General features: G+C 40.4%; 1 long non-coding RNA gene across 1 annotated transcript; it reads left to right on the top strand.

Moving 5' to 3' along the window:
• The first annotated feature begins 396 nt into the window (after positions 1–396).
• Positions 397–7,749, top strand: LOC134631916 (uncharacterized). The gene is made up of 3 exons (XR_010094423.1): positions 397–1,027; positions 2,335–2,382; positions 2,710–7,749. It is a non-coding gene; the product is annotated as an uncharacterized LOC134631916 (long non-coding RNA).

Here is a 7,749-nt window from a genome sequence, read left to right as displayed (position 1 = left end):
TATCAACTTTCAGGAATCAGTTTTGGATAATCTGTACTGTGAGACCAAGTGTTCTCAAACACTGAGAGATTAAAGGCCGGGACATCACGGCTATATAAAGAGCGGGCCGTTCTGGCATGTTGTTGTTGTCGTCTTGGACAGAGGTGTAAATACTACTTCTCGTGGTTTCTGTTCCAAACGTAATGTTCTTGATGGAGTGGGTGAGCTGATAAGCAGATTTGCAGTAGTAGCTTGCTGCAGAGAAATGGAGGTGGAGTTTAAAGATAGCAGACAGCTTTAGCGGGATTGAACGCGACTTTTCTAAAAGACACGTTGACCTAAACCTTTGCATTAAGATTGGATGAACCCACTGTGGAAAACAGAGCTCAGGCCACCGTGTTAGAGTACATCGTTATGTTAACTGGAAACGTGGCTTGGAGCTGCACATGTCAACGTGCTGCCGTTTTTGCATCCTGTTATGCAGCGTGGATTATTACAAATCGCACTTAATGTGCTACAGCAGCAAATAGCAGGTTGAGATGTTACAGCCTGCATGTGAAAGTGAAGACAAAACCCCAATCCCAGTTCCCACCTTGGACATATCCCTCGTGCGCCTGGACAGGATAGCGCTCTGTTTCTTTTGGAGATTGAACTTTATGTGTGACCTAATGCTAAAAATGACCATGCTCCATTTGGAAGCCTGGAAAAATGCAGGGGCTGTGCCACACAGGAAATTGGGATTGGGCATGAATCTGATGGAAACTTGTTAACACCAGAATATGCGCTTGTTTTGGAACCAGTAAGACAACGGAAATGCGTGAAAGCTGTCAGCAGAGCAGCACCCTGTAAGCAGGGTTAAAGGTCTTCTAATGTCACCTACAGGCACTGACGTTCCCTCCAAGACCCAATTTTAGCCTGGATTTGTTCACCTTTGGTCAAATTGATTAAAGGCAGTGGAATTATCTGTGAGCAGCTCCAGTCAGAGATATGTGCATTTATTTGTATCATTTGGCACCATAAGGAAACCAACACACAGCAGAATTCTCCGGTAAGTTCAACAAAGCATTTCCTCTGTCTTATAAGCAGATTTGTAGAGGTTTATGCGCTTCCTGTTTTGGTTTGCCCTGATGGCAGCTCTTCACTGTTACAGCAGAGATCCTGTAACCTTACCAAGTTTAGCATCCGGTCTGAACCACAAGAAATAAATCATACCTTATAATATTAATCCTCAACCACTAGCAGAATTCTTGGTATTTATCAGTGAGATAAAAAAAACCAAAAAACCAAAACAACACCTGGATTAAAAATCTGGAGAAAAATGCCAACTTATTCTGATGTTGTTAACCAATGTCTGATATGAATATAAATTTTTATTTAAATGAATACATGCAGCTGATTGAATATCTGTGTTGTGGGTAAAAGGAAACCCTGCTCACACTGTACACAAGGCCCTCTTCTACTTCTGGAATCTCAGGGAAACTTTCCAGTTCTTAAAAAAAGTCTCAAAAGCAGACGCTGGAACAGAGAAGCCGGGGCGCTGTCCTGTATTTTGGCCAGTACTTTAAAGCAGACCCTACTTTTCCAAAATGTATTCCCAGGAAATAAATAAATAAATATAACAGTGTGGTATTCCGGGTATTATAGCCTGAAGCTCGCACACACACACACACATACACTCACACACACTGGTTGTAAACTGATTAAATCAGTGGGAACATGCTGCTTTTCTCTCCTTAATTACTCAATTCTCTTAATGTGACCGATGTGTTTAGGCTGCCAGGAAAGACCAGATTAGCTAGTGTGTGTGTGTGTGTGTTTGTGTGTATTTGCATGTGCGTGTCTTTCTGTGTGTGTGTGGGTACGTCTGTGTGTACTTGTATTACTGCTGTTTTAGTGACTAAAGCGGTTCATTGTGGCGGGCTCATCTCCTTTTTGTGGGCATAAAGAAAGTCTCTGAGTTCTGAGGTGAATGCTGAGTTTAACACAAGCGTAAGATTAGGATAATGTTAGGTTAGGGGTACAGTAATGTCAGGGTAAGGTTAGGGAAAGCAGTGGTTATGGTTTTGCTGAGTCTCCTGGAAATGCATGTAGGTTATTGAAGTGCACTCTGAAGAGATGAGAGACTTTCATGACTGTGGGCATGAAACAAGAACACTGTGTCCTCCTGAACCAACCAATCAGAGCACATCCCATGTAGTTGAATGGGAGGTGTGGAGGAGGGGATTCTGACCCCATGTGAGTCAAAACCCCCTCCTCCTACTCCTCCGCCACCACCACCTCCTCCACAGGACTCTTACATCACGTGTCTGCGACAGTATGTCATGAAGATCATGTTATCTTTTCTCTTTTGGTCAGACTTACTCAACCTCTAAAGTTCTCTGTGAGCGACAATCGAACTGATCGGTGAGAGGAATATCTGGATGTCTCTATCACCACAAACTTAAGTACTCCTCAGTTTTTACTCTGACAGAACCTGAAAAGATATTTTATCTCTAACAGCCTCACAGGAGTTTTGAATCCTGAGGTCTTCTGATTCAATGTCCATCAAGTAAAATACTAATGTCAGGCACTCTGTTATCGCATGTTTTTTATGCGTTTAAAGTGTTAAAAATGTGTATTTTTCTTCTCATTTGTTGTCAGATTTGCATTCTGTAATATAGAAAACTGTGTGTCAGGTCTATTTTAGATCTAAACTCCCTTTTTACCCCCTTTTCTCACCTCTGTCTGCAGCAGCTGTCCAGTCCTGCCCTCTAACCCTGCTAATCCTTTTTCAAGACTGGCAAAGCTGGATGCCTCCTTTCTCCAGTGAAATTCCTTGGATATAGAATGGATGGGGTTTTGATATTTATGAGCTGAGTTAGGACATCCAACCCACATTCCTACAGGCTGCAGTCAGACAAAGTGTTTTATTTTCCCTGATATATGCTGCTGTCCAGGTAATGTAAATCTTGTCATCAGATGGTGCACACAGGGCTCTACGCTGACGTCCAGTCACCCTCCAGTTTGGTTCTAATGCTGAAAGGGGCATCAATTATGAATATATCGGATATGACTGCATTTGACTCCCATTCTAAAAATTTTTCTGTTTCTTAAAATCTGTGTGCTGGGTGTCATTTTGGAAATCAGTGCTTCATGTCATGACAACTTTTCTGTAAGATGGCAAGACTTCAGTTTGAGGTAGCCGGATATAATTCCAAACTCTGAAAATCAGCATGGCTGTAAATGTAAAAACATCAGTGATATCAGTGGGTCACACCTCACTGCCTCCTTCTCTGTGCTTTGTATTAGTACGTGTGCCATCTTAATAACTCAGTGTATCAGATGAGGTGTGTGACTTCTTGAACAGGCTTATAATCTTAGAGTCTTGTGACCTGATAGTAAAAGTAATTAAAAGGGAAGTGAAAGCTGTGATAAAAAGTACCGGGAATGCCGAGAGGGTAGATGGCTGTGGGAAAGGGAAGTAACTAAATGGAAATATCGGTTTTTATATCATATGTTGCTTTATCTGACAAACCTGACACTCAACAGGCCCCTTTATGTCACATTAGGATGTCAGTCTTTGAGTTTACAATCATCAAAGTAAGTATGCCTGGAAACAGATTTGGGTGCATTGTATTGTATTGATTTTAGTTTCCCATAGACTAACACAGGAACCATCACCTGTTGGTTTGATGACTTTCACTGTGAAGCCTTAATTGCCTTATCCTTTAAACCACATGTCACAAATTAGAGATAGATATGATTTAAAAACACAAAACATTGCACTCTCATATGGTTCTGGCTCAATCACATGCTGCTTTACTCTAATTCTGACCATATGATACCATAACGCTCTCAGCTGTGGCCTCACATGAGACTAACACGTGTCGGAGCTTTTTCCTCTTTATCACTGGCCAATCTAAAAACTCCAGCGACAGCTACTTTTGAGATTTAGGAGCGATTTGTCATCCAGCCTTGATTTTCTTTCAGACAGAACAGAATGTTCATTCCAGCCATCAGCAGGGGTTATGACATTTGGGGAATGGTGAAATAAATTAAATAGTTATAGCAGAAATGATCAGTCACACACAGTCTTTGGTTTGGACCCAGGAGGCCACCTTACTGCTAATCCCCTTTATTGATTCATTGACCAACTAGGAAACACTACTTGGTCTCCTAACATAACACAACATAACTCTCGTGTTCATCCCTCTACCTAACCACAACCCTGTGCTATCAGAAAATAGTCCTCCAAGGTCAGTGTTATCAGGGCGTAACGGTTCAGCTGGTGCATGTCAAAAAATGTTTTTACCAAAGAAGTCATTTTTTCAGGGTTTGTGTTATTTGTCATAAATATAGTCATAGATCTCACAGAGTAAACATTGCTAGGACCATTAGGGATGATTCAGTGGTGCTATAATGTGTTTCTGTGAGTGCAATGCAGACTTGAATGCTCGCACTGGATAAATTGAATCACATTTACAGAAAAAAATAGCTGAAGACAAATAAAAAATAAATAAAAATTATCATATTTTTCCTGGGTTTGTTACTCATTCTTAAGAAGTTACAGGTGTATCTATTTTCCTTTCATATTTCAGCTATGCACAGAAAAAGGCATAACCCAATGCAAGATGCTGGAGGCAGGAATAAAACTCAGATATGTCTTTAATTCAAGGAAATCTGAAGAATTTACAAAATCTGAAACCAACGAGCAAAACAGGGAATACCGAACCAGAGAGCTCAAGGTAGACTTGGAAATGGGAATGCAGAGGCTGGGAATACGCAGCAGCAGACAGCCTTCTCCTACACCGAACAGACAAAAGGACTTTACACACCGGACGTGCAATCTGCTGCAATAATTTATTTTCAGATCAGATTTTTGCATGCGAATAAACAAATCTGACCACTCAGACCACTGCAGTTGGCAAAGAGTGCACTTGTAGCTCGAAAACCTGCACCGGTACTGAGCGTACAGTGACATGGAAATATAAAGTAATCCTATTTTACCTCAGGCACACAGTAAGACACTGCTTCAGGTCAATTAGCTTTCAGAAATGATTTGTTCAAACTGCCTGAAAAATCGTGATACAGCTTCAGCTGGATCACACCATGAAATTTACCCTGCTGCTGCCTTCTCCTGATAATTTGGCATTGTTTTTATATCTGGTGTGCAATTAAAAAACACCTGATAACAAGGTGAGAAGTAACAGGTGTGATGCACGATTAGGCAAAACGGAATAACAACATGAATAACACAGAGAACAACAGTTAACAAAATAAAACAAGGCACAACTGAACGGGGAACGAGGGAGAAAAAAATGAAAACAAACAAGGCATCATGCAAAAAAAAACAATACATGTAAACACTAATAAATAACAGAAAGCTAAACTAAAGCAAAAAGTTCCAAACTAGACTAAACTCTAAACTCTGGTTCCAAAACCAGACGATCATGACATTTTTAAGTTTTAATGCTCTGAGTGATAGATCGATGTTCAGCCAGAACTCACCAGGAAATAGCTGTGAACAAGATTACATGATATTTATTAGGTTAGTTCTCCATCGTTAACACCGAGTTTCTCTGCATGTTTTATTGTCTGAGCTGCTGTCGGATGAGCCTGGAAAACGCTTCTGGCTCCTCCTCCTCCTCAATCCCTGAAACATAGACTGTCAGGTTTCGGTTATTTGGGGGTCAACTGAATTATTGGTATTTTATTTGGATGCAAGATAACCAACGAGTAAAAACGAGGAACGCCTCAAAGACAGAAGACCCTGGAGATTTTAATTTTCTTTTCTCTTTTGCATGCCTTTGTCTTTAAATAAAGTTAGAGCTTGACAAACTACATTTTAGAGATACATGATTCTAGAGGACTTGTTTTAATTAGCTTCCTTTGGTCTGGGCTGTGGCTGGGACATTTTCATTGTGACTCACTGACATTTATTGCAGTCATAAATAAAGTTTTTTAACTGCATAGGAAATTAAAAGCAACAGAGAATTGAATTGTGTGTCTGCTGTTCTCCGAAGGTCTCGGGTTAAATAATGCATGTAATGGTTCTTTTTAGTATAAAACTCTGGATGCAGCTCGGCTTTCATTATGACTGAGCCATGTGGGCCATAAAGTCAGTTTTACAGGGAAGTAAACTGTCTCCGTTTTCTAGGAACAAACAGATGAAGCACTGCTCTCCAATGTGAAGTTGGCCTTTCTTTTTTCACCATCATTCATGCCAAAACCTCCCGAGACCCAGGAATTGTTAATCAAATATACATGCAAGTGCTGCTGTTTGGCACCCAATACAAGATAGATGCATTTTGTTGGATTGTTTGATTTTTATAATCGTTTTGCACAGACCACTAACCCAAAGGGCAAGCAGTGAGCAGTTAATGTTGTAAAGTGAATGAGTTGACCACAAACAGATGTGAAAGGACTACAGAGACACTCAAAACAGCTGTACAAAGAAAAAAGGCAACCAAAAACTCTTGCAGACTTTAAACACTTTGTAGAGGATCGTGCTTCTTTGTGGGAGGAGCCGTATGAAGAACCAGGATCACTACACATCACTGAGCCTCCAGTGAAGGAACGAAACCCCTCAGCTGTCTGCGGCGTTTTCACGTGGAGCAACCACGTGTCATAAAAAATGGAAGGAGCCTGGAAGAGCGACAAACTGCACTTCCCGTTACAGACATTTAAGATTGGCTCATAAAGTGCATTAATCTCCATGGTCTCCTATGTTAAAATACCCAATTTCAACTCTGAATTTAGCATGTTTACAACCTGGTACCAAACAGCTTTTTGGGTTTCTGTGGATAGTTTTCCTTACTTCATCACAGCTGTATAGGTAGTGAGGGTGAGTGGCTTCTTCTTCTTAAATATCCCCTGTAATTTTTTTTTTATTACTCCTTAAAATTGGATCCATGGCCTCTTTGATTGAAAGGTGGGTGCTGGCATGCTGTTCTAGCTGGGCTTCACCTCAGCTAATTCTAACTGAACTGGATCTCTCCAATGGATTTATGCTATTTGATGAAATTAAAATGGCTTGTTGTTCAATTAACTTTACTAATAACCCCTCCAAGAGGTCTGATCCGGCTTTGGTGAGTGAAACTTTGAAATTTTATTAGTACGTTACAATATTTAGCATAATTAGCAGGACTCTGGACAGCATGATGGTATGGAAGCTGGTGGCTACGTCCATCTGTAACACAAGCTACTGTAGCAGTGTCAAACATAAGGTCCGGGGACCAGAATCAGCCTGACAAAAACTCCCATTCAACCCACTGAACAACTTTGGAAAAGGTGAAGAGAAATTTTTTAGTCCTAAATATATTTTAATAAGCTTTAGAACTTTCCCAATGACCCCCAAGATTATATCAGTGTAATTAAGTAAAAGATAAAGGTTTTAGTGTTTTATAATAACAGGGTAATTGAGACAATGAGCTACCAGAAGTTTTTCTGTAATTTCTCACGAAGAGTCGCACTGACACATTTCTGTCATTTTTGTACAGTGGCAGTTCTTTATCACGTGGGAAACGGAGACAAACTGCTGAAAATGCATTTCTTTTTTATATTAAGAAATCTCAGGGATTACATGTGTAGTTAAACTTCTTTTCGTTCACAGAAAAAGCCATTTGACTCGGTCCGCCCACTTAAGATCAAAGCTGTGTGTGGCTCATGATGTGAAATGAGTTTGATCTCCCTGGTCTACAGAAACTGCTTACCTCTGCATTGTTTGAACTTCATGGTTTGGGTGCTGACTTCACCAGACTCTGTTAAACAAATAAATATAATCTTCAAAGA

This window comes from Pelmatolapia mariae, linkage group LG1, assembly GCF_036321145.2.
Source record: "Pelmatolapia mariae isolate MD_Pm_ZW linkage group LG1, Pm_UMD_F_2, whole genome shotgun sequence".
NCBI classification, from domain to species: Eukaryota; Metazoa; Chordata; class Actinopteri; order Cichliformes; family Cichlidae; genus Pelmatolapia; species Pelmatolapia mariae.
The sequence above is the reverse complement of the archived record's forward strand: the minus strand, read 5'-3'. Positions and strand labels throughout refer to the sequence as shown.